Source organism: Salmo salar, chromosome ssa26 (assembly GCF_905237065.1).
Source record: "Salmo salar chromosome ssa26, Ssal_v3.1, whole genome shotgun sequence".
Taxonomy (NCBI): domain Eukaryota; kingdom Metazoa; phylum Chordata; class Actinopteri; order Salmoniformes; family Salmonidae; genus Salmo; species Salmo salar.
This window is the reverse complement of record NC_059467.1, coordinates 53,738,784-53,766,700: the sequence shown is the minus strand read 5'-3', so window position 1 is coordinate 53,766,700 and position 27,917 is coordinate 53,738,784. Positions and strand designations below refer to the sequence as shown.

The 27,917-nt window shown below is 35.5% G+C and overlaps 1 protein-coding gene across 11 annotated transcripts in view; it reads left to right on the top strand.

Moving 5' to 3' along the window:
- bat1 (HLA-B associated transcript 1) overlaps positions 1-27,917 on the top strand; it is a 132,480-nt gene that overhangs the window by 59,321 nt on the left and 45,242 nt on the right. For 3 of the 11 annotated variants that reach the window (XM_045707948.1, XM_045707956.1, XM_045707955.1), the window contains exon 1: positions 24,489-24,773. The exons of 3 other annotated variants lie outside the window; for them this stretch is intronic. The gene's annotated coding sequence lies outside the window, so the exon portion shown is untranslated. 11 annotated transcript variants of the gene reach the window in all.

Sequence of the window (27,917 nt, the reverse complement as noted above, 5' to 3'; positions counted from 1 at the left end):
TATATCCTAGTGTAACTCCAGTAGTTTATATCCTAGTGTAACTCCAGTAGTTTATATCCTAGTGTAACTCCAGTAGTTTATATCCTAGTGTAACTCCAGTAGTTTATATCCTAGTGTAACTCCAGTAGTTTATATCCTAGTGTAACTCCGATCGTTTTATAGTGTAACTCCAGTAGTTTATATCCTAGTGTAACTCCAGTAGTTTAAGTGTAACTCCAGTAGTTTTATAGTGTAACTCCAGTAGTTTATAGTGTAACTCCAGTAGTTTATATCCTAGTGTAACTCCAGTAGTTTATATCCTAGTGTAACTCCAGTAGTTTATTAGTGTAACTCAGTTAGTTTATAGTGTAACTCCAGTAGTTTATATCCTAGTGTAACTCCAGTAGTTTATTAGTGTAACTCCAGTAGTTTATATCCTAGTGTATCTCCAGTAGTTTATATCCTAGTGTAACTCCAGTAGTTTATATCCTAGTGTAACTCCAGTACTTTTATTAGTGTAACTCCAGTAGTTTATAGTGTAACTCCAGTAGTTTATATCCTAGTGTAACTCCAGTAGTTTATATCCTAGAGTAACTCCAGTAGTTTATATCCTAGTGTAACTCCAGTAGTTTATATCCTAGTGTAACTCCAGTAGTTTTCTAGTGTAACTCCAGTAGTTTATATCCTAGTGTAACTCCAGTAGTTTATAGTGTAACTCCAGTAGTTTTATAGTGTAACTCCAGTAGTTTATATCCTAGTGTAACTCCAGTAGTTTATATCCTAGTGTAACTCCAGTAGTTTATATCCTAGTGTAACTCCAGTAGTTTATATCCTAGTGTAACTCCAGTAGTTTATATCCTAGTGTAACTCCAGTAGTTTATATCCTAGTGTAACTCCAGTAGTTTATAGTGTAACTCCAGTAGTTTATATCCTAGTGTAACTCCAGTAGTTTATATCCTAGTTTAACTCCAGTAGTTTTATTAGTGTAACTCCAGTAGTTTATCTAGTGTAACTCCAGTAGTTTATATCCTAGTGTAACTCCAGTAGTTTAATCCTAGTGTAACTCCAGTAGTTTATATCCTAGTGTAACTCCAGTAGTTTTATAGCCTAGTGTAACTCCAGTAGTTTTATTAGTGTAACTCCAGTAGTTTATATCCTAGTGTAACTCCAGTAGTTTATATCCTAGTGTAACTCCAGTAGTTTTATCCTAGTGTAACTCCAGTAGTTTATATCCTAGTGTAACTCCAGTAGTTTATATCCTAGTGTAACTCCAGTAGTTTATATCCTAGTGTAACTCCAGTAGTTTATATCCTAGTGTAACTCCAGTAGTTTATATCCTAGTGTAACTCCAATAGTTTTATGGTATAACTCCTGTAGTTTATTTCCTAGTGTAACTCCGGTAGTTTATAGTGTAACTCCAGTAGTTTTATTAGTGTAACTCCAGTAGTTTATAGTGTAACTCCAGTAGTTTATATCCTAGTGTAACTCCAGTAGTTTATGTCCTAGTGTAACTCCAGTACTTTTATAGTGTAACTCCAGTAGTTTATAGTGTAACTCCAGTAGTTTATAGTGTAACTCCAGTAGTTTATATCCTAGTGTAACTCCAGTAGTTTATATCCTAGAGTAACTCCAGTAGTTTATATCCTAGTGTAACTCCAGTAGTTTATATCCTAGTGTAACTCCAGTAGTTTATAGTGTAACTCCAGTAGTTTATATCCTAGTGTAACTCCAGTAGTTTATAGTGTAACTCCAGTAGTTTATATCCTAGTGTAACTCCAGTAGTTTATATCCTAGTGTAACTCCAGTAGTTTATATCCTAGTGTAACTCCAGTAGTTTATATCCTAGTGTAACTCCAGTAGTTTATATCCTAGTGTAACTCCAGTAGTTTATATCTAGTGTAACTCCAGTAGTTTATATCCTAGTGTAACTCCAGTAGTTTATATCCTAGTGTAACTCCAGTAGTTTATATCCTAGTGTAACTCCAGTAGTTTATACTAGTGTAACTCCAGTAGTTTATATCCTAGTGTAACTCCAGTAGCTTATATCCTAGTGTAACTCCAGTAGTTTTATCTAGTGTAACTCCAGTAGTTTATATCCTAGTGTAACTCCAGTAGTTTATATCCTAGTGTAACTCCAGTAGTTTATATTAGTGTAACTCCAGTAGTTTATATCCTAGTGTAACTCCAGTAGTTTATATCCTAGTGTAACTCCAGTAGTTTTATAGTGTAACTCCAGTAGTTTATATCCTAGTGTAACTCCAGTAGTTTATATCCTAGTGTAACTCCAGTAGTTTATATCCTAGTGTAACTCCAGTAGTTTTATAGTGTAACTCCAGTAGTTTATAGTGTAACTCCAGTAGTTTATATCCTAGTGTAACTCCAGTAGTTTATATCCTAGAGTAACTCCAGTAGTTTATATCCTAGTGTAACTCCAGTAGTTTATATCCTAGTGTAACTCCAGTAGTTTATAGTGTAACTCCAGTAGTTTATATCTTAGTGTAACTCCAGTAGTTTATAGTGTAACTCCAGTAGTTTATATCCTAGTGTAACTACAGTAGTTTATAGTGCAACTCCAGTAGTTTATATCCTAGTGTAACTCCAGTAGTTTATATCCTAGTGTAACTCCAGTAGTTTATATCCTAGTGTAACTCCAGTAGTTTATCCTAGTGTAACTCCAGTAGTTTATATCCTAGTGTAACTCCAGTAGTTTATATCCTAGTATAACTCCAGTAGTTTATATCCTAGTGTAACTCCAGTAGTTTAACCTAGTGTAACTCCAGTAGTTTATATCCTAGTGTAACTCCAGTAGTTTATATCCTAGTGTAACTCCAGTAGTTTTATAGTGTAACTCCAGTAGTTTATCTAGTGTAACTCCAGTAGTTTATATCCTAGTGTAACTCCAGTAGTTTATAGTGTAACTCCAGTAGTTTATATCCTAGTGTAACTCCAGTAGTTTTATAGTGTAAATCCAGTAGTTTTATAGTGTAACTCCAGTAGTTTATATCCTAGTGTAACTCCAGTAGTTTATATCCTAGTGTAACTCCAGTAGTTTTATAGTGTAACTCCAGTAGTTTTATAGTGTAACTCCAGTAGTTTATATCCTATTGTAACTCCAGTAGTTTATATCCTAGTGTAACTCCAGTAGTTTATATCCTATTGTAACTCCAGTAGTTTATATCCTAGTGTAACTGCAGTAGTTTATATCCTAGTGTAACTCCAGTAGGGTTATATCCTAGTGTAACTCCAGTAGTTTATATCCTAGTGTAACTCCAGTAGTTTATATCCTAGTGTAACTCCAGTAGTTTATATCCTAGTGTAACTCCGATAGTTTTATAGTGTAACTCCAGTAGTTTATATCCTAGTGTAACTCCAGTAGTTTAATCTAGTGTAACTCCAGTAGTTTTATAGTGTAACTCCAGTAGTTTATAGTGTAACTCCAGTAGTTTATATCCTAGTGTAACTCCAGTAGTTTATATCCTAGTGTAACTCCAGTAGTTTATAGTGTAACTCAGTAGTTTATAGTGTAACTCCAGTAGTTTATATCCTAGTGTAACTCCAGTAGTTTATAGTGTAACTCCAGTAGTTTATATCCTAGTGTAACTCCAGTAGTTTATATCCTAGTGTAACTCCAGTAGTTTATATCCTAGTGTAACTCCAGTACTTTTATAGTGTAACTCCAGTAGTTTATAGTGTAACTCCAGTAGTTTATATCCTAGTGTAACTCCAGTAGTTTATATCCTAGAGTAACTCCAGTAGTTTATATCCTAGTGTAACTCCAGTAGTTTATATCCTAGTGTAACTCCAGTAGTTTATATCCTAGTGTAACTCCAGTAGTTTATATCCTAGTGTAACTCCAGTAGTTTATAGTGTAACTCCAGTAGTTTATAGTGTAACTCCAGTAGTTTATATCCTAGTGTAACTCCAGTAGTTTATATCCTAGTGTAACTCCAGTAGTTTATAGTGTAACTCCAGTAGTTTATATCCTAGTGTATCTCCAGTAGTTTATATCCTAGTGTAACTCCAGTAGTTTATATCCTAGTATAACTCCAGTAGTTTATAGTGTAACTCCAGTAGTTTATATCCTAGTGTAACTCCAGTAGTTTATATCCTAGTGTAACTCCAGTAGTTTTATAGTGTAACTCCAGTAGTTTATATCCTAGTGTAACTCCAGTAGTTTATATCCTAGTGTAACTCCAGTAGTTTTATAGTGTAACTCCAGTAGTTTATATCCTAGTGTAACTCCAGTAGTTTTATAGTGTAACTCCAGTAGTTTTATAGTGTAACTCCAGTAGTTTATATCCTAGTGTAACTCCAGTAGTTTATATCCTAGTGTAACTCCAGTAGTTTTATTAGTGTAACTCCAGTAGTTTTATTAGTGTAACTCCAGTAGTTTATATCCTAGTGTAACTCCAGTAGTTTATATCCTAGTGTAACTCCAGTAGTTTATATCCTAGTGTAACTCCGATCGTTTTATAGTGTAACTCCAGTAGTTTATATCCTAGTGTAACTCCAGTAGTTTAATAGTGTAACTCCAGTAGTTTATATCCTAGTGTAACTCCAGTAGTTTATAGTGTAACTCCAGTAGTTTATATCCTAGTGTAACTCCAGTAGTTTATGTCCTAGTGTAACTCCAGTAGTTTATATCCTAGTGTAACTCCAGTAGTTTATATCTAGTGTAACTCAGTAGTTTATAGTGTAACTCCAGTAGTTTATATCCTAGTGTAACTCCAGTAGTTTATCCTAGTGTATCTCCAGTAGTTTATATCCTAGTGTTACTCCAGTAGTTTATATCCTAGTGTAACTCCAGTAGTTTATATCCTAGTGTAACTCCAGTACTTTTATTAGTGTAACTCCAGTAGTTTATCTAGTGTAACTCCAGTAGTTTATATCCTAGTGTAACTCCAGTAGTTTATATCCTAGAGTAACTCCAGTAGTTTATATCCTAGTGTAACTCCAGTAGTTTATATCCTAGTGTAACTCCAGTAGTTTAACTAGTGTAACTCCAGTAGTTTATATCCTAGTGTAACTCCAGTAGTTTATTCTAGTGTAACTCCAGTAGTTTAATCTAGTGTAACTCCAGTAGTTTATATCCTAGTGTAACTCCAGTAGTTTATATCCTAGTGTAACTCCAGTAGTTTATATCCTAGTGTAACTCCAGTAGTTTATATCCTAGTGTAACTCCAGTAGTTTATATCCTAGTGTAACTCCAGTAGTTTATATCCTAGTGTAACTCCAGTAGTTTATATCCTAGTATAACTCCAGTAGTTTATATCCTAGTATAACTCCAGTAGTTTTAGTGTAACTCCAGTAGTTTATATCCTAGTGTAACTCCAGTAACTTATATCCTAGTGTAACTCCAGCAGTTTTATAGTGTAACTCCAGTAGTTTATAGTGTAACTCCAGTAGTTTATATCCTAGTGTAACTCCAGTAGCTTATAGTGTAACTCCAGTAGTTTATATCCTAGTGTAACTCCAGTAGTTTTATAGTGTAACTCCAGTAGTTTTATAGTGTAACTCCAGTAGTTTATATCCTAGTGTAACTCCAGTAGTTTATATCCTAGTGTAACTCCAGTAGTTTATATCCTAGTGTAACTCCAGTAGTTTATATCCTAGTGTAACTCCGATCGTTTTATAGTGTAACTCCAGTAGTTTGTATCCTAGTGTAACTCCAGTAGTTTATATCCTAGTGTAACTCCGATCGTTTTATAGTGTAACTCCAGTAGTTTGTATCCTAGTGTAACTCCAATAGTTTTATAGTATAACTCCAGTAGTTTATATCCTAGTGTAACTCCAGTAGTTTATAGTGTAACTCCAGTAGTTTATATCCTAGTGTAACTCCAGTAGTTTATATCCTAGTGTAACTCCAGTAGTTTATATCCTAGTGTAACTCCAGTAGTTTATATCCTAGTGTAACTCCAGTAGTTTATATCCTAGTGTAACTCCAGTAGTTTATATCCTAGTGTAACTCCAGTAGTTTATATCCTAGTGTAACTCCAGTAGTTTATATCCTAGTGTAACTCCAGTAGTTTATATCCTAGTGTAACTCCAGTAGTTTATATCCTAGTGTAACTCCAGTAGTTTATATCCTAGTGTAACTCCAGTAGTTTATAGTGTATCTCCAGTAGTTTATATCCTAGTGTAACTCCAGTAGTTTATATCCTAGAGTAACTCCAGTAGTTTATATCCTAGTGTAACTCCAGTAGTTTATATCCTAGTGTAACTCCAGTAGTTTATATCCTAGTGTAACTCCAGTAGTTTAATCTAGTGTAACTCCAGTAGTTTATATCCTAGTGTAACTCCAGTAGTTTACCTAGTGTAACTCCAGTAGTTTATATCCTAGTGTAACTCCAGTAGTTTATATCCTAGTGTAACTCCAGTAGTTTATATCCTAGTGTAACTCCAGTAGTTTATATCCTAGTGTAACTCCAGTAGTTTATATCCTAGTGTAACTCCGATCGTTTTATAGTGTAACTCCAGTAGTTTATATCCTAGTGTAACTCCAGTAGTTTAAATGTAACTCCAGTAGTTTTATAGTGTCACTCCAGTAGTTTATAGTGTAACTCCAGTAGTTTATATCCTAGTGTAACTCCAGTAGTTTATATCCCAGTGTAACTCCAGTAGTATATATCCCAGTGTAACTCCAGTGGTTTATATCCTAGTGTAACTCCAGTAGTTTATAGTGTAACTCCAGTAGTTTATATCCTAGTGTAACTCCTGTAGTTTATATCCTAGTGTAACTCCAGTAGTTTATATCCTAGTGTAACTCAGGTAGTTTATATCCCAGTGTAACTCCAGTAGTATATATCCCAGTGTAACTCCAGTGGTTTATATCCTAGTGTAACTCCAGTAGTTTTTTAGTGTAACTCCAGTACTTTATATCCTAGTGTAACTCCAGTAGTTTATAGTGTAACTCCAGTAGTTTTATAGTGTAACTCCAGTACTTTATATCCTAGTGTAACTCCAGTAGTTTATATCCTAGTGTAACTCCAGTTGTTTTATATCCTAGTGTAACTCCAGTAGTTTATATTGTAACTCCAGTAGTTTATAGTGTAACTCCAATAGTTTTTATCCTATTGTAACTCCAGTAGTTTATAGTGTAACTCCAGTAGTTTATATCCTAGTGTAACTCCAGTAGTTTATATCCTAGTGTAACTCCAGTAGTTTATATCCTAGTGTAACTCCAATAGTTTTATAGCATAACTCCTGTAGTTTATTTCCTAGTGTAACTCCAGTAGTTTATAGTGTATCTCCAGTAGTTAATATCCTAGTGTTTCTCCAGTAGTTTATATCCTAGTGTAACTCCAGTAGTTTATATCCTAGTGTAACTCCAGTAGTTTATATCCTAGTGTAACTCCAGTAGTTTATATCCTAGTGTAACTCCAGTAGTTTATATCCTAGTGTAACTCCAGTAGTTTATATCCTAGTGTTTCTCCAGTAGTTTATATCCTAGTGTAACTCCAGTAGTTTATATCCTAGTGTATCTCCAGTAGTTTATATCCTAGTGTAACTCCAGTAGTTTATATCCTAGTGTAACTCCAGTAGTTTATATCCTAGTGTAACTCCAGTAGTTTATATCCTAGTGTAACTCCAGTAGTTTATATCCTAGTGTAACTCCAGTAGTTTATAGTGTATCTCCAGTAGTTTATATCCTAATGTTTCTCCAGTAGTTTATATCCTAGTGTAACTCCAGTAGTTTATATCCTAGTGTAACTCCAGTACTTTTATAGTGTAACTCCAGTAGTTTATAGTGTAACTCCAGTAGTTTATATCCTAGTGTAACTCCAGTAGTTTATATCCTAGAGTAACTCCAGTAGTTTATATCCTAGTGTAACTCCAGTAGTTTATATCCTAGTGTAACTCCAGTAGTTTATATCCTAGTGTAACTCCAGTAGTTTATATCCTAGTGTAACTCCAGTAGTTTATAGTGTAACTCCAGTAGTTTATATCCTAGTGTAACTCCAGTAGTTTATAGTGTAACTCCAGTAGTTTATATCCTAGTGTAACTCCAGTAGTTTATATCCTAGTGTAAATCCAGTAGTTTATATCCTAGTGTAACTCCAGTAGTTTATAGTGTAACTCCAGTAGTTTATATCCTAGTGTAACTCCAGTAGTTTATATCCTAGTATAACTCCAGTAGTTTATATCCTAGTGTAACTCCAGTAGTTTTAGTGTAACTCCAGTAGTTTATATCCTAGTGTAACTCCAGTAATTTATATCCTAGTGTAACTCCAGTAGTTTATATCCTAGTGTAACTCCAGTAGTTTATAGTGTAACTCCAGTAGTTTATATCCTAGTGTAACTCCAGTAGCTTATAGTGTATCTCCAGTAGTTTATATCCTAGTGTAACTCCAGTAGTTTTATAGTGTAACTCCAGTAGTTTTATAGTGTAACTCCAGTAGTTTATATCCTAGTGTAACTCCAGTAGTTTATATCCTAGTGTAACTCCAGTAGTTTTATAGTGTAACTCCAGTAGTTTTATAGTGTAACTCCAGTAGTTTATATCCTATTGTAACTCCAGTAGTTTATATCCTAGTGTAACTCCAGTAGTTTATATCCTAGTGTATCTCCAGTAGTTTATATCCTAGTGTAACTCCAGTAGTTTATATCCTAGTGTAACTCCAGTAGGTTTATATCCTAGTGTAACTCCAGTAGTTTATATCCTAGTGTAACTCCAGTAGTTTATATCCTAGTGTAACTCCAGTAGTTTATATCCTAGTGTAACTCCGATCGTTTTATAGTGTAACTCCAGTAGTTTATATCCTAGTGTAACTCCAGTAGTTTAAATGTAACTCCAGTATTTTTATAGTGTAACTCCAGTAGTTTATAGTGTAACTCCAGTAGTTTATATCCTAGTGTAACTCCAGTAGTTTATATCCTATTGTAACTCCAGTAGTTTATAGTGTAACTCAGTTAGTTTATAGTGTAACTCCTGTAGTTTATTTCCTAGTGTAACTCCAGTAGTTTATAGTGTATCTCCAGTAGTTTATATCCTAGTGTTTCTCCAGTAGTTTATATCCTAGTGTAACTCCAGTAGTTTATATCCTAGTGTAACTCCAGTACTTTTATAGTGTAACTCCAGTAGTTTATAGTGTAACTCCAGTAGTTTATATCCTAGTGTAACTCCAGTAGTTTATATCCTAGAGTAACTCCAGTAGTTTATATCCTAGTGTAACTCCAGTAGTTTATATCCTAGTGTAACTCCAGTAGTTTATAGTGTAACTCCAGTAGTTTATATCCTAGTGTAACTCCAGTAGTTTATAGTGTAACTCCAGTAGTTTATAGTGTAACTCCAGTAGTTTATATCCTAGTGTAACTCCAGTAGTTTATATCCTAGTGTAACTCCAGTAGTTTATATCCTAGTGTAACTCCAGTAGTTTATATCCTAGTGTAACTCCAGTAGTTTATAGTGTAACTCCAGTAGTTTATATCCTAGTGTAACTCCAGTAGTTTATATCCTAGTGTAACTCCAGTAGTTTATATCCTAGTGTAACTCCAGTAGTTTTAGTGTAACTCCAGTAGTTTATATCCTAGTGTAACTCCAGTAACTTATATCCTAGTGTAACTCCAGTAGTTTTATAGTGTAACTCCAGTAGTTTATAGTGTAACTCCAGTAGTTTATATCCTAGTGTAACTCCAGTAGCTTATAGTGTAACTCCAGTAGTTTATATCCTAGTGTAACTCCAGTAGTTTTATAGTGTAACTCCAGTAGTTTTATAGTGTAACTCCAGTAGTTTATATCCTAGTGTAACTCCAGTAGTTTATATCCTAGTGTAACTCCAGTAGTTTTATAGTGTAACTCCAGTAGTTTTATAGTGTAACTCCAGTAGTTTATATCCTAGTGTAACTCCAGTAGTTTATATCCTAGTGTAACTCCAGTAGTTTATATCCTAGTGTAACTCCAGTAGTTTATATCCTAGTGTAACTCCGATAGTTTTATAGTGTAACTCCAGTAGTTTATATCCTAGTGTAACTCCAGTAGTTTATATTAATGTAACTCCAGTAGTTTTATTAGTGTAACTCCAGTAGTTTATAGTGTAACTCCAGTAGTTTATATCCTAGTGTAACTCCAGTAGTTTATGTCCTAGTGTAACTCCAGTAGTTTATATCCTAGTGTAACTCCAGTAGTTTATATCCTAGTGTAACTCCAGTAGTTTTATAGTGTAACTCCAGTAGTTTATAGTGTAACTCCAGTAGTTTATATCCTAGTGTAACTCCAGTAGTTTATAGTGTAACTCCAGTAGTTTATATCCTAGTGTAACTCCAGTAGTTTTATAGTGTAACTCCAGTAGTTTTATAGTGTAACTCCAGTAGTTTATATCCTAGTGTAACTCCAGTAGTTTATATCCTAGTGTAACTCCAGTAGTTTTATAGTGTAACTCCAGTAGTTTTATAGTGTAACTCCAGTAGTTTATATCCTATTGTAACTCCAGTAGTTTATATCCTATTGTAACTCCAGTAGTTTATATCCTAGTGTAACTCCAGTAGTTTATATCCTAGTGTAACTCCAGTAGTTTATATCCTAGTGTAACTCCAGTAGTTTATATCCTAGTGTAACTCCAGTAGTTTATATCCTAGTGTAACTCCAGTAGTTTATATCCTAGTGTAACTCCGATCGTTTTATAGTGTAACTCCAGTAGTTTATATCCTAGTGTAACTCCAGTAGTTTAAATGTAACTCCAGTAGTTTTATAGTGTCACTCCAGTAGTTTATAGTGTAACTCCAGTAGTTTATATCCTAGTGTAACTCCAGTAGTTTATATCCTAGTGTAACTCCAGTAGTTTATATCCTAGTGTAACTCCAGTAGTTTATATCCTAGTGTAACTCCAGTAGTTTATAGTGTAACTCCAGTAGTTTATATCCTAGTGTAACTCCAGTAGTTTAATCTAGTGTAACTCCAGTAGTTTATACTAGTGTAACTCCAGTAGTTTATATCCTAGTGTAACTCCAGTAGTTTATATCCTAGTGTAACTCCAGTAGTTTTATCTAGTGTAACTCCAGTAGTTTATAGTGTAACTCCAGTAGTTTATATCCTAGTGTAACTCCAGTAGTTTATATCCTAGTGTATACAGTAGTTTATATCCTAGTGTATCTCCAGTAGTTTATATCCTAGTGTAACTCCAGTAGTTTATATCCTAGTGTAACTCCAGTAACTTATATCCTAGTGTAACTCCAGTAGTTTTATAGTGTAACTCCAGTAGTTTATAGTGTAACTCCAGTAGTTTATATCCTAGTGTAACTCCAGTAGCTTATAGTGTAACTCCAGTAGTTTATATCCTAGTGTAACTCCAGTAGTTTTATAGTGTAACTCCAGTAGTTTTATAGTGTAACTCCAGTAGTTTATATCCTAGTGTAACTCCAGTAGTTTATATCCTAGTGTAACTCCAGTAGTTTTATAGTGTAACTCCAGTAGTTTTATAGTGTAACTCCAGTAGTTTATATCCTATTGTAACTCCAGTAGTTTATATCCTATTGTAACTCCAGTAGTTTATATCCTAGTGTAACTCCAGTAGTTTATATCCTAGTGTATCTCCAGTAGTTTATATCCTAGTGTAACTCCAGTAGGTTTATATCCTAGTGTAACTCCAGTAGTTTATATCCTAGTGTAACTCCAGTAGTTTATATCCTAGTGTAACTCCAGTAGTTTATATCCTAGTGTAACTCCGATCGTTTTATAGTGTAACTCCAGTAGTTTATATCCTAGTGTAACTCCAGTAGTTTAAATGTAACTCCAGTAGTTTTATAGTGTAACTCCAGTAGTTTATTAGTGTAACTCCAGTAGTTTATATCCTAGTGTAACTCCAGTAGTTTATATCCTATTGTAACTCCAGTAGTTTATAGTGTAACTCAGTTAGTTTATAGTGTAACTCCTGTAGTTTATTTCCTAGTGTAACTCCAGTAGTTTATAGTGTATCTCCATTAGTTTATATCCTAGTGTTTCTCCAGTAGTTTATATCCTAGTGTAACTCCAGTAGTTTATATCCTAGTGTAACTCCAGTACTTTTATTAGTGTAACTCCAGTAGTTTATTAGTGTAACTCCAGTAGTTTATATCCTAGTGTAACTCCAGTAGTTTATATCCTAGAGTAACTCCAGTAGTTTATATCCTAGTGTAACTCCAGTAGTTTATATCCTAGTGTAACTCCAGTAGTTTATAGTGTAACTCCAGTAGTTTATATCCTAGTGTAACTCCAGTAGATTATAGTGTAACTCCAGTAGTTTATAGTGTAACTCCAGTAGTTTATATCCTAGTGTAACTCCAGTAGTTTATATCCTAGTGTAACTCCAGTAGTTTATATTAGTGTAACTCCAGTAGTTTAATTAGTGTAACTCCAGTAGTGTATATCCTAGTGTAACTCCAGCAGTTTATGTCCTAGTGTATATAGTAGTGTATATCCTAGTGTAACTCCAGCAGTTTATGTCCTAGTGTAACTCCAGTAGTTTATATCCTAGTGTAACTCCAGTAACTTATATCCTAGTGTAACTCCAGTAGTTTTATAGTGTAACTCCAGTAGTTTATAGTGTAACTCCAGTAGTTTATATCCTAGTGTAACTCCAGTAGCTTATAGTGTATCTCCAGTAGTTTATATCCTAGTGTAACTCCAGTAGTTTTATAGTGTAACTCCAGTAGTTTTATAGTGTAACTCCAGTAGTTTATATCCTAGTGTAACTCCAGTAGATTATATCCTAGTGTAACTCCAGTAGTTTTATAGTGTAACTCCAGTAGTTTTATAGTGTAACTCCAGTAGTTTATATCCTATTGTAACTCCAGTAGTTTATATCCTAGTGTAACTCCAGTAGTTTATATCCTAGTGTATCTCCAGTAGTTTATATCCTAGTGTAACTCCAGTAGTTTATATCCTAGTGTAACTCCAGTAGGTTTATATCCTAGTGTAACTCCAGTAGTTTATATCCTAGTGTAACTCCAGTAGTTTATATCCTAGTGTAACTCCAGTAGTTTATATCCTAGTGTAACTCCAGTAGTTTATATCCTAGTGTAACTCCAGTAGTTTATATCCTAGTGTAACTCCAGTAGTTTATATCCTAGTGTAACTCCAGTAGTTTATATCCTAGTGTAACTCCAGTTCTTTTATAGTGTAACTCCAGTAGTTTATTAGTGTAACTCCAGTAGTTTACTAGTGTAACTCCTGTAGTTTATTTCCTAGTGTAACTCCAGTAGTTTATAGTGTATCTCCAGTAGTTTATATCCTAGTGTATCTCCAGTAGTTTATATCCTAGTGTAACTCCAGTAGTTTATATCCTAGTGTAACTCCAGTACTTTTATAGTGTAACTCCAGTAGTTTATAGTGTAACTCCAGTAGTTTATATCCTAGTGTAACTCCAGTAGTTTATATCCTAGAGTAACTCCAGTAGTTTATATCCTAGTGTAACTCCAGTGGTTTATATCCTAGTGTAACTCCAGTAGTTTATTAGTGTAACTCCAGTAGTTTATATCCTAGTGTAACTCCAGTAGTTTATAGTGTAACTCCAGTAGTTTATACTAGTGTAACTCCAGTAGTTTATATCCTAGTGTAACTCCAGTAGTTTATATCCTAGTGTAACTCCAGTAGTTTATATCCTAGTGTAACTCCAGTAGTTTATATCCTAGTGTAACTCCAGTAGTTTATAGTGTAACTCCAGTAGTTTATATCCTAGTGTAACTCCAGTAGTTTATATCCTAGTGTAACTCCAGTAGTTTATATCCTAGTGTAACTCCAGTAGTTTACCTAGTGTAACTCCAGTAGTTTATATCCTAGTGTAACTCCAGTAGTTTTATAGTGTAACTCCAGTAGTTTATAGTGTAACTCCAGTAGTTTATATCCTAGTGTAACTCCAGTAGCTTATTAGTGTAACTCCAGTAGTTTATATCCTAGTGTAACTCCAGTAGTTTTATTAGTGTAACTCCAGTAGTTTTATAGTGTAACTCCAGTAGTTTATATCCTAGTGTAACTCCAGTAGTTTATATCCTAGTGTAACTCCAGTAGTTTTATTAGTGTAACTCCAGTAGTTTTATTAGTGTAACTCCAGTAGTTTATATCCTAGTGTAACTCCAGTAGTTTATATCCTAGTGTAACTCCAGTAGTTTATATCCTAGTGTAACTCCAGTAGTTTATATCCTAGTGTAACTCCGATAGTTTTATAGTGTAACTCCAGTAGTTTATATCCTAGTGTAACTCCAGTAGTTTAAATGTAACTCCAGTAGTTTTATAGTGTAACTCCAGTAGTTTATAGTGTAACTCCAGTAGTTTATATCCTAGTGTAACTCCAGTAGTTTATGTCCTAGTGTAACTCCAGTAGTTTATATCCTATTGTAACTCCAGTAGTTTATTAGTGTAACTCAGTAGTTTATAGTGTAACTCCAGTAGTTTATATCCTAGTGTAACTCCAGTAGTTTATTTAGTGTATCTCCAGTAGTTTATATCCTAGTGTTTCTCCAGTAGTTTATATCCTAGTGTAACTCCAGTAGTTTATATCCTAGTGTAACTCCAGTACTTTTATAGTGTAACTCCAGTAGTTTATAGTGTAACTCCAGTAGTTTATATCCTAGTGTAACTCCAGTAGTTTATATCCTAGAGTAACTCCAGTAGTTTATATCCTAGTGTCACTCCAGTAGTTTATATCCTAGTGTAACTCCAGTAGTTTATAGTGTAACTCCAGTAGTTTATATCCTAGTGTAACTCCAGTAGTTTATATCCTAGTGTAACTCCAGTAGTTTATATCCTAGTGTAACTCCAGTTCTTTTATAGTGTAACTCCAGTAGTTTATAGTGTAACTCCAGTAGTTTATATCCTAGTGTAACTCCAGTAGTTTATATCCTAGAGTAACTCCAGTAGTTTATATCCTAGTGTAACTCCAGTAGTTTATATCCTAGTGTAACTCCAGTAGTTTATAGTGTAACTCCAGTAGTTTATATCCTAGTGTAACTCCAGTAGTTTATAGTGTAACTCCAGTAGTTTATAGTGTAACTCCAGTAGTTTATATCCTAGTGTAACTCCAGTAGTTTATATCCTAGTGTAACTCCAGTAGTTTATATCCTAGTGTAACTCCAGTAGTTTATATCCTAGTGTAACTCCAGTAGTTTATAGTGTAACTCCAGTAGTTTATATCCTAGTGTAACTCCAGTAGTTTATATCCTAGTATAACTCCAGTAGTTTATATCCTAGTATAACTCCAGTAGTTTTAGTGTAACTCCAGTAGTTTATATCCTAGTGTAACTCCAGTAACTTATATCCTAGTGTAACTCCAGTAGTTTTATAGTGTAACTCCAGTAGTTTATATCCTAGTGTAACTCCAGTAGTTTATATCCTAGTGTAACTCCAGTAGCTTATAGTGTAACTCCAGTAGTTTATATCCTAGTGTAACTCCAGTAGTTTTATAGTGTAACTCCAGTAGTTTTATAGTGTAACTCCAGTAGTTTATATCCTAGTGTAACTCCAGTAGTTTATATCCTAGTGTAACTCCAGTAGTTTTATAGTGTAACTCCAGTAGTTTTATAGTGTAACTCCAGTAGTTTATATCCTAGTGTAACTCCAGTAGTTTATATCCTAGTGTAACTCCAGTAGTTTATATCCTAGTGTAACTCCAGTAGTTTATATCCTAGTGTAACTCCGGTAGTTTTATAGTGTAACTCCAGTAGTTTATATCCTAGTGTAACTCCAGTAGTTTAAATGTAACTCCAGTAGTTTTATAGTGTAACTCCAGTAGTTTAATAGTGTAACTCCAGTAGTTTATATCCTAGTGTAACTCCAGTAGTTTATATCCTAGTGTAACTCCAGTAGTTTATATCCTAGTGTAACTCCAGTAGTTTATATCCTAGTGTAACTCCAGTAGTTTTATCTAGTGTAACTCCAGTAGTTTAACCTAGTGTAACTCCAGTAGTTTATATCCTAGTGTAACTCCAGTAGCTTATAGTGTAACTCCAGTAGTTTATATCCTAGTGTAACTCCAGTAGTTTTATAGTGTAACTCCAGTAGTTTTACTAGTGTAACTCCAGTAGTTTATATCCTAGTGTAACTCCAGTAGTTTATATCCTAGTGTAACTCCAGTAGTTTTATAGTGTAACTCCAGTAGTTTTATAGTGTAACTCCAGTAGTTTATATCCTAGTGTAACTCCAGTAGTTTATATCCTAGTGTAACTCCAGTAGTTTATATCCTAGTGTATCTCCAGTAGTTTATATCCTAGTGTAACTCCAGTAGTTTATATCCTAGTGTAACTCCAGTAGGGTTATATCCTAGTGTAACTCCAGTAGTTTATATCCTAGTGTAACTCCAGTAGTTTATATCCTAGTGTAACTCCAGTAGTTTATATCCTAGTGTAACTCCGATCGTTTTATAGTGTAACTCCAGTAGTTTATATCCTAGTGTAACTCCAGTAGTTTAAATGTAACTCCAGTAGTTTTATAGTGTCACTCCAGTAGTTTATAGTGTAACTCCAGTAGTTTATATCCTAGTGTAACTCCAGTAGTTTATATCCTAGAGTAACTCCAGTAGTTTATATCCTAGTGTAACTCCAGTAGTTTATATCCTAGTGTAACTCCAGTAGTTTATAGTGTAACTCCAGTAGTTTATATCCTAGTGTAACTCCAGTAGTTTATAGTGTAACTCCAGTAGTTTATAGTGTAACTCCAGTAGTTTATATCCTAGTGTAACTCCAGTAGTTTATATCCTAGTGTAACTCCAGTAGTTTTATAGTGTAACTCCAGTAGTTTATAGTGTAACTCCAGTAGTGTATATCCTAGTGTAACTCCAGCAGTTTATGTCCTAGTGTATATAGTAGTGTATATCCTAGTGTAACTCCAGCAGTTTATGTCCTAGTGTAACTCCAGTAGTTTATATCCTAGTGTAACTCCAGTAACTTATATCCTAGTGTAACTCCAGTAGTTTTATCCTAGTGTAACTCCAGTAGTTTATAGTGTAACTCCAGTAGTTTATATCCTAGTGTAACTCCAGTAGCTTATAGTGTAACTCCAGTAGTTTATATCCTAGTGTAACTCCAGTAGTTTTATAGTGTAACTCCAGTAGTTTTATAGTGTAACTCCAGTAGTTTATATCCTAGTGTAACTCCAGTAGTTTATATCCTAGTGTAACTCCAGTAGTTTTATAGTGTAACTCCAGTAGTTTTATAGTGTAACTCCAGTAGTTTATATCCTATTGTAACTCCAGTAGTTTATATCCTAGTGTAACTCCAGTAGTTTATATCCTAGTGTATCTCCAGTAGTTTATATCCTAGTGTAACTCCAGTAGTTTATATCCTAGTGTAACTCCAGTAGGGTTATATCCTAGTGTAACTCCTGTAGTTTATATCCTAGTGTAACTCCAGTAGTTTATATCCTAGTGTAACTCCAGTAGTTTATATCCTAGTGTAACTCCGATCGTTTTATAGTGTAACTCCAGTAGTTTATATCCTAGTGTAACTCCAGTAGTTTAAATGTAACTCCAGTAGTTTTATAGTGTCACTCCAGTAGTTTATAGTGTAACTCCAGTAGTTTATATCCTAGTGTAACTCCAGTAGTTTATATCCTATTGTAACTCCAGTAGTTTATAGTGTAACTCAGTTAGTTTATAGTGTAACTCCTGTAGTTTATTTCCTAGTGTAACTCCAGTAGTTTATAGTGTATCTCCAGTAGTTTATATCCTAGTGTTTCTCCAGTAGTTTATATCCTAGTGTAACTCCAGTAGTTTATATCCTAGTGTAACTCCAGTTCTTTTATAGTGTAACTCCAGTAGTTTATAGTGTAACTCCAGTAGTTTATATCCTAGTGTAACTCCAGTAGTTTATATCCTAGAGTAACTCCAGTAGTTTATATCCTAGTGTAACTCCAGTGGTTTATATCCTAGTGTATCTCCAGTAGTTTATAGTGTAACTCCAGTAGTTTATATCCTAGTGTAACTCCAGTAGATTATAGTGTAACTCCAGTAGTTTATAGTGTAACTCCAGTAGTTTATATCCTAGTGTAACTCCAGTAGTTTATATCCTAGTGTAACTCCAGTAGTTTTATAGTGTAACTCCAGTAGTTTATAGTGTAACTCCAGTAGTTTATATCCTAGTGTAACTCCAGCAGTTTATGTCCTAGTGTATATAGTAGTGTATATCCTAGTGTAACTCCAGTAGTTTATTAGTGTAACTCCAGTAGTTTATATCCTAGTGTAACTCCAGTAACTTATATCCTAGTGTAACTCCAGTAGTTTTATAGTGTAACTCCAGTAGTTTATAGTGTAACTCCAGTAGTTTATATCCTAGTGTAACTCCAGTAGCTTATAGTGTAACTCCAGTAGTTTATATCCTAGTGTAACTCCAGTAGTTTTATAGTGTAACTCCAGTAGTTTTATAGTGTAACTCCAGTAGTTTATATCCTAGTGTAACTCCAGTAGTTTATATCCTAGTGTAACTCCAGTAGTTTTATAGTGTAACTCCAGTAGTTTTATAGTGTAACTCCAGTAGTTTATATCCTAGTGTAACTCCAGTAGTTTATATCCTAGTGTAACTCCAGTAGTTTATATCCTAGTGTATCTCCAGTAGTTTATATCCTAGTGTAACTCCAGTAGTTTATATCCTAGTGTAACTCCAGTAGGGTTATATCCTAGTGTAACTCCTGTAGTTTATATCCTAGTGTAACTCCAGTAGTTTATAGTGTATCTCCAGTAGTTTATATCCTAGTGTAACTCCAGTAGTTTATATCCTAGTGTAACTCCAGTTCTTTTATAGTGTAACTCCAGTAGTTTATAGTGTAACTCCAGTAGTTTATAGTGTAACTCCTGTAGTTTATTTCCTAGTGTAACTCCAGTAGTTTATAGTGTATCTCCAGTAGTTTATATCCTAGTGTTTCTCCAGTAGTTTATATCCTAGTGTAACTCCAGTAGTTTATATCCTAGTGTAACTCCAGTACTTTTATAGTGTAACTCCAGTAGTTTATAGTGTAACTCCAGTAGTTTATATCCTAGTGTAACTCCAGTAGTTTATATCCTAGAGTAACTCCAGTAGTTTATATCCTAGTGTAACTCCAGTGGTTTATATCCTAGTGTAACTCCAGTAGTTTATAGTGTAACTCCAGTAGTTTATATCCTAGTGTAACTCCAGTAGTTTATAGTGTAACTCCAGTAGTTTATAGTGTAACTCCAGTAGTTTATATCCTAGTGTAACTCCAGTAGTTTATATCCTAGTGTAACTCCAGTAGTTTATATCCTAGTGTAACTCCAGTAGTTTATATCCTAGTGTAACTCCAGTAGTTTATAGTGTAACTCCAGTAGTTTATATCCTAGTGTAACTCCAGTAGTTTATATCCTAGTGTAACTCCAGTAGTTTATATCCTAGTATAACTCCAGTAGTTTTAGTGTAACTCCAGTAGTTTATATCCTAGTGTAACTCCAGTAGTTTTATAGTGTAACTCCAGTAGTTTATAGTGTAACTCCAGTAGTTTATATCCTAGTGTAACTCCAGTAGCTTATAGTGTAACTCCAGTAGTTTATATCCTAGTGTAACTCCAGTAGTTTTATAGTGTAACTCCAGTAGTTTTATAGTGTAACTCCAGTAGTTTATATCCTAGTGTAACTCCAGTAGTTTATATCCTAGTGTAACTCCAGTAGTTTTATAGTGTAACTCCAGTAGTTTTATAGTGTAACTCCAGTAGTTTATATCCTAGTGTAACTCCAGTAGTTTATATCCTAGTGTAACTCCAGTAGTTTATATCCTAGTGTAACTCCAGTAGTTTATATCCTAGTGTAACTCCGATCGTTTTATAGTGTAACTCCAGTAGTTTATATCCTAGTGTAACTCCAGTAGTTTAAATGTAACTCCAGTAGTTTTATAGTGTCACTCCAGTAGTTTATAGTGTAACTCCAGTAGTTTATATCCTAGTGTAACTCCAGCAGTTTATGTCCTAGTGTAACTCCAGTAGTTTATATCCTATTGTAACTCCAGTAGTTTATAGTGTAACTCAGTTAGTTTATAGTGTAACTCCTGTAGTTTATTTCCTAGTGTAACTCCTGTAGTTTATAGTGTATCTCCAGTAGTTTATATCCTAGTGTTTCTCCAGTAGTTTATATCCTAGTGTAACTCCAGTAGTTTATATCCTAGTGTAACTCCAGTACTTTTATAGTGTAACTCCAGTAGTTTATAGTGTAACTCCAGTAGTTTATATCCTAGTGTAACTCCAGTAGTTTATATCCTAGAGTAACTCCAGTAGTTTATATCCTAGTGTAACTCCAGTAGTTTATATCCTAGTGTAACTCCAGTAGTTTATAGTGTAACTCCAGTAGTTTATATCCTAGTGTAACTCCAGTAGTTTATAGTGTAACTCCAGTAGTTTATATCCTAGTGTAACTCCAGTAGTTTATATCCTAGTGTAACTCCAGTAGTTTATATCTAGTGTAACTCCAGTAGTTTATATCCTAGTGTAACTCCAGTAGTTTATATTAGTGTAACTCCAGTAGTTTATATCCTAGTGTAACTCCAGTAGTTTATAGTGTAACTCCAGTAGTTTATATCCTAGTGTAACTCCAGTAACTTATATCCTAGTGTAACTCCAGCAGTTTTATAGTGTAACTCCAGTAGTTTATAGTGTAACTCCAGTAGTTTATATCCTAGTGTAACTCCAGTAGCTTATAGTGTAACTCCAGTAGTTTATATCCTAGTGTAACTCCAGTAGTTTTATAGTGTAACTCCAGTAGTTTTATAGTGTAACTCCAGTAGTTTATATCCTAGTGTAACTCCAGTAGTTTATATCCTAGTGTAACTCCAGTAGTTTATATCCTAGTGTAACTCCAGTAGTTTATATCCTAGTGTAACTCCGATCGTTTTATAGTGTAACTCCAGTAGTTTGTATCCTAGTGTAACTCCAGTAGTTTATATCCTAGTGTAACTCCTGTAGTTTATATCCTAGTGTAACTCCAGTAGTTTATATCCTAGTGTAACTCCAGTAGTTTATATCCTAGTGTTTCTCCAGTAGTTTATATCCTAGTGTAACTCCAGTAGTTTATATCCTATTGTATCTCCAGTAGTTTATATCCTAGTGTTTCTCCAGTAGTTTATATCCTAGTGTAACTCCAGTAGTTTATATCCTAGTGTAACTCCAGTAGTTTATATCCTAGTGTAACTCCAGTAGTTTATATCCTAGTGTAACTCCAGTAGTTTATATCCTAGTGTAACTCCAGTAGTTTATAGTGTATCTCCAGTAGTTTATATCCTAGTGTTTCTCCAGTAGTTTATATCCTAGTGTAACTCCAGTAGTTTATATCCTAGTGTAACTCCAGTACTTTTATAGTGTAACTCCAGTAGTTTATAGTGTAACTCCAGTAGTTTATATCCTAGAGTAACTCCAGTAGTTTATATCCTAGAGTAACTCCAGTAGTTTATATCCTAGTGTAACTCCAGTAGTTTATATCCTAGTGTAACTGCAGTAGTTTATAGTGTAACTCCAGTAGTTTATATCCTAGTGTAACTCCAGTAGTTTATAGTGTAACTCCAGTAGTTTATATCCTAGTGTAACTCCAGTAGTTTATAGTGTAACTCCAGTAGTTTATATCCTAGTGTAACTCCAGTAGTTTATATCCTAGTGTGTCTCCAGTAGTTTATATCCTAGTGTAACTCCAGTAGTTTATAGTGTAACTCCAGTAGTTTATAGTGTAACTCCAGTAGTTTATATCCTAGTGTAACTCCAGTAGTTTATATCCTAGTGTAACTCCAGTAGTTTATATCCTAGTGTAACTCCAGTAGTTTATATCCTAGTGTAACTCCAGTAGTTTATAGTGTAACTCCAGTAGTTTATATCCTAGTGTAACTCCAGTAGTTTATATCCTAGTGTAACTCCAGTAGTTTATATCCTAGTGTAACTCCAGTAGTTTTAGTGTAACTCCAGTAGTTTATATCCTAGTGTAACTCCAGTAACTTATATCCTAGTGTAACTCCAGCAGTTTTATAGTGTAACTCCAGTAGTTTATAGTGTAACTCCAGTAGTTTATATCCTAGTGTAACTCCAGTAGCTTATAGTGTAACTCCAGTAGTTTATATCCTAGTGTAACTCCAGTAGTTTTATAGTGTAACTCCAGTAGTTTTATAGTGTAACTCCAGTAGTTTATATCCTAGTGTAACTCCAGTAGTTTATATCCTAGTGTAACTCCAGTAGTTTATATCCTAGTGTAACTCCAGTAGTTTATATCCTAGTGTAACTCCGATCGTTTTATAGTGTAACTCCAGTAGTTTGTATCCTAGTGTAACTCCAGTAGTTTATATCCTAGTGTAACTCCTGTAGTTTATATCCTAGTGTTTCTCCAGTAGTTTATATCCTAGTGTAACTCCAGTAGTTTACATCCTAGTGTTTCTCCAGTAGTTTATATCCTAGTGTAACTCCAGTAGTTTATATCCTAGTGTATCTCCAGTAGTTTATATCCTAGTGTAACTCCAGTAGTTTATATCCTAGTGTAACTCCAGTAGTTTATATCCTAGTGTAACTCCAGTAGTTTATATCCTATTGTAACTCCAGTAGTTTATATCCTAGTGTAACTCCAATAGTTTTATAGTATAACTCCTGTAGTTTATTTCCTAGTGTAACTCCAGTAGTTTATATCCTAGTGTAACTCCAGTAGTTTATAGTGTAACTCCAGTAGTTTATATCCTAGTGTAACTCCAGTAGTTTATATCCTAGTGTAACTCCAGTAGTTTATATCCTAGTATAACTCCAGTAGTTTTAGTGTAACTCCAGTAGTTTATATCCTAGTGTAACTCCAGTAACTTATATCCTAGTGTAACTCCAGCAGTTTTATAGTGTAACTCCAGTAGTTTATAGTGTAACTCCAGTAGTTTATATCCTAGTGTAACTCCAGTAGCTTATAGTGTAACTCCAGTAGTTTATATCCTAGTGTAACTCCAGTAGTTTTATAGTGTAACTCCAGTAGTTTTATAGTGTAACTCCAGTAGTTTATATCCTAGTGTAACTCCAGTAGTTTATATCCTAGTGTAACTCCAGTAGTTTATATCCTAGTGTAACTCCAGTAGTTTATATCCTAGTGTAACTCCGATCGTTTTATAGTGTAACTCCAGTAGTTTGTATCCTAGTGTAACTCCAGTAGTTTATATCCTAGTGTAACTCCAGTAGTTTATATCCTAGTGTATCTCCAGTAGTTTATATCCTAGTGTTTCTCCAGTAGTTTATATCCTAGTGTAACTCCAGTAGTTTACATCCTAGTGTATCTCCAGTAGTTTATATCCTAGTGTAACTCCAGTAGTTTATATCCTAGTGTAACTCCAGTAGTTTATATCCTAGTGTAACTCCAGTAGTTTACATCCTAGTGTAACTCCAGTAGTTTATATCCTATTGTAACTCCAGTAGTTTATATCCTAGTGTAACTCCAATAGTTTTATAGTATAACTCCTGTAGTTTATTTCCTAGTGTAACTCCAGTAGTTTATAGTGTATCTCCAGTAGTTTATATCCTAGTGTTTCTCCAGTAGTTTATATCCTAGTGTAACTCCAGTAGTTTATATCCTAGTGTAACTCCAGTACTTTTATAGTGTAACTCCAGTAGTTTATAGTGTAACTCCAGTAGTTTATATCCTAGAGTAACTCCAGTAGTTTATATCCTAGAGTAACTCCAGTAGTTTATATCCTAGTGTAACTCCAGTAGTTTATATCCTAGTGTAACTGCAGTAGTTTATAGTGTAACTCCAGTAGTTTATATCCTAGTGTAACTCCAGTAGTTTATAGTGTAACTCCAGTAGTTTATATCCTAGTGTAACTCCAGTAGTTTATAGTGTAACTCCAGTAGTTTATAGTGTAACTCCAGTAGTTTATATCCTATTGTAACTCCAGTAGTTTATATCCTAGTGTAACTCCAGTAGTTAATAGTGTAACTCCAGTAGTTTATAGTGTAACTCCAGTAGTTTATATCCTAGTGTAACCCCAGTAGTGTATATCCTAGTGTAACTCCAGTAGTTTATATCCTAGTGTAACTCCAGTAGTTTATATCCTAGTATAACTCCGGTAGTTTATATCATAGTGTAACTCCAGTAGTTTATATCCTAGTGTAACTCCAGAAGTTTATATCCTAGTGTAACTCCAGTCGTTTATATCCTAGTGTAACTCCAGTAGTTTTATAGTGTAACTCCAGTAGTTTATAGTGTAACTCCAGTAGTTTATATCCTAGTGTAACTCCAGTAGTTTATATCCCAGTGTAACTCCAGTAGTTTATATCCCAGTGTAACTCCAGTAGTTTATATCCTAGTTTAACTCCAGTAGTTTATATCCTAGTGTAACTCCAGTAGTTTATATCCTATTGTATCTCCAGTAGTTTATATCCTAGTGTAACTCCAGTAGTGTATATCCTAGTGTAACTCCAGTAGTATATAAGACATAATATAAACGTACTGTTTCTGTGGGAACATTTCTCCTGTGTTTTCTAATCCTTTACACAGGAACTAATTAATCTTTAGCTGGCCACCCTCTCTCTTCCTCGTCCCAAATGGCACCTTATGCCCTATATAGTGCACTTCAGCTGACCAGGGTTTTGTAGTGCACTTAATGGGGAATAAGGTGCCATTTGGGACTCAATACTCTTGTCGCTGAGCCAAGACAAACCTTGCTGAACATTCCCTCGCTCTGGTCCATCCTGCGACGACAACAATTTTCCGCTGTAGTATTAGTGGAGGAACGGTCTCTAACGCTTTGGACCAGAGCTGTACAGTACCATGAGTGCTTGGACGGAGTTGGAAAGGTGGAAAGCATGACATTTGGCATCTTGTTGGAATAATCGCTCCACAAAGCAAGATGCTGCTATAAGAGATTAATACAGTTATCCCAAGTTGTGGGTGAGTATTAAAACCATTTCCAACTCGTTTGAAATGTTTTTATTTAACCATCATTGTGAAAGAATGTGAATTTTAGCAACAACAAAACAATATATATATACAGTTCATTCGGAAAGTATGGCGAACCCTTGACTTTTTCACATTTTGCTACGTTACAGCCTTATGCTAAAGTGGATTAAATAGTTTTTTTTCTCTTGTCAATCCACACACAATACCCCATAATGACAAAGCAAAAACTTTTATTTTTATTTTTATAGAATGTATAAAATAAAACAAATGGAAATATCACTTTCACATAAGTATTCAGACCCTTTACTCAGTACTTTGTGAAGCACCTTTGGCAGTGATTACAGCATTGAGGCTTCTTTGGTATGACGCTACAGGCTTGGCACACCTGTATTTGGGGATTTTCTCCCATTCTTCTCTGCTAATCCTCTCAAGCTCTGTCAGGTTGGATGGGGAGTGTTGCTGCACAGCTATTTTCAGGTCTCTCCAGAGATGTTCAATCGAGTTCAAGTCCGGGCTCTGGCTGGGCCACTCAAGGACATGCAGAGACATGTCCCGAAGCAACACCTGCATTGTCTTGGCTGTGTGCTTAGGGTCGTTGTCCTGTTGGAAGGTGAACCTTCACCCCAGTCTGAGGTCCTGAGCACTCTGGAGTAGGTTTTCATCAAGGATCTCTCTGTACTTTGCTCCATTCATCTTTCCCTCGATCCTGACTAGTCTCTCAGTCCCATAAACCCCACTCCATATAAGTGTCATGTAGTCATAATACATGTTCCTAACAGAACCATGTTCTCCTGTGGGACCATAAATACATGTCCTAAATAACATCCTATCCCCTATACAGTGCACTAGTTTTGACCAAGGACCTTTAGGGTTCTGGTCAAACGTAGGGCACTACGTAGGGAATAGGGTTTCCTGTCGTAGTGTATTATATGTCATTATATTCATTTCAATAGGTAAGTGTTTTACAACGTTGTATTGCCAGCCTTGGTTTTTATGGCAATATGAGTACTGGAGAGAGTAGAGACAGCATGTAATGGGCAAGTCAAGGTTATGACATTTACTTTATGGTTAATGACATCGTGTTTTATGTCCTATGAAATGCTTATTGCCGTCTATCAAGCTGATGTTTACTGTCCCATCTTGTACCACACCCATCACCTCTTCTACCTGACACACTTCTACCTGCACTATAGACCCCACCCATCACCTCTTCTACCTGACACACTTCTACCTGCACCACACTATAGACCCCACCCATCACCTCTTCTTCCTGTCAAAAGTAGTGCACTATATAAGTATTTAGTGCCATTTGGGACGTACCCTAGATAGGTGCACTCTCCTAACCAGGGATGATTCTACCTCCCTGTTCTCCAGCCCCTGCCTCCTGCCTCCCTATTTTCCAGCCCCTGGCCTCCCCATACCTCCCTATTCTCCAGCCCCTGGCCTCCCCATACCTCCCTATTCTCCAGCCCCTGCCTCCCCCCACCTCCTTATTCTCCAGCCCTGCCTCCTACCTACCTACCTGTACCTCCCTATTCTCCAGCCCTGCCTCCTCCTACCTCCCTATTCTCCAGCCCTGCCTCCTCCTACCTCCCTATTCTCCAGCCCTGCCTCCTCCTACCTCCCTATTCTCCAGCCCTGCCTCCTCCTACCTCCCTATTCTCCAGCCCTGCCTCCTCCTACCTCCCTATTCTCCAGCCCCTGCCTCCTCCAATCAGATGGAGTGTTGAGTCTCTGTTCCTCCTCCCATAATGTGTTCTTTGTCTCAGGGAGACAGCCAGGAGTAGTTGAGACCCACAGAGGAATGTGTTGTGCATCTTAGCAGATCTTTCTCTAGTTGATGATCTCTGCTGCTATCAGGTGAGTCTGTGTTGTTGACGCCAGCTGTGTCAGAGGAGAGGAATTTATGTCTAGGGGTTTCAAGTTTAGTCAGTGGGTCTGGAAATGGTGTGTTATGTGAGGAGGTAGAACAGTAGAACAGAACAGTAGAGGACAGTAGAACAGAACAGGACAGTAGAACAGTAGAACAGAACAGAAGAGGACAGTAGAACAGTAGAACAGAACAGAAGAGGACAGTAGAACAGTAGAACAGAACAGAAGAGGACGGTAGAACAGAAGAGGACGGTAGAACAGAAGAGGACGGTAGAACAGAACAGAAGAGGACAGTAGAACAGTAGAACAGAACAGAAGAGGACAGTAGAACAGTAGAACAGAACAGAAGAGGACAGTAGAACAGTAGAACAGAACAGAAGAGGACAGTAGAACAGAAGAGGACAGTAGAACAGAACAGTAGAGGACAGTAGAACAGAACAGTAGAGGACAGTAGAACAGAAGAGGACAGTAGAACAGAACAGTAGAGGACAGTAGAACAGTAGAACAGAACAGAAGAGGACATTAGAACAGAAGAGGACAGTAGGACAGTAGAACAGAACAGAAGAGGACAGTAGAACAGAAGAACAGAACAGTAGAGGACAGTAGCACAGAAGAGGACAGTAGCACAGAAGAGGACAGTAGCACAGAAGAGGACAGTAGCACAGAAGAGGACAGTAGAAGAGGACAGTAGAAGAGGACAGTAGAACAGAACAGTAGAACAGAACAGTAGAACAGTAGAACAGAACAGTAGAGGACAGTAGAACAGAACAGTAGAGGACAGTAGAACAGAACAGTAGAGAACAGTAGAACAGAAGAACAGAACAGTAGAGGACAGTAGCACAGAAGAGGACAGTAGCACAGAAGAGGACAGTAGCACAGAAGAGGACAGTAGCACAGAAGAGGACAGTAGAAGAGGACAGTAGAAGAGGACAGTAGAAGGGGACAGTAGAACAGAACAGTAGAACAGAACAGTAGAACAGTAGAACAGAACAGTAGAGGACAGTAGAACAGAACAGTAGAGGACAGTAGAACAGAACAGTAGAGGACAGTAGAACAGAACAGAAGAGGACAGTAGAACAGTAGAACAGAACAGAAGAGGACAGTAAAGCAGAAGAGGACAGTAGAACAGTAGAACAGTAGAGCAGAAGAGGACAGTAGAACAGTAGAACAGAACAGAAGAGGACAGTAGAACAGTAGAACAGAACAGAAGAGGACAGGTACGTATATGTTTGTTGCACTAGATAGGGAATAGGGGGCCATTCG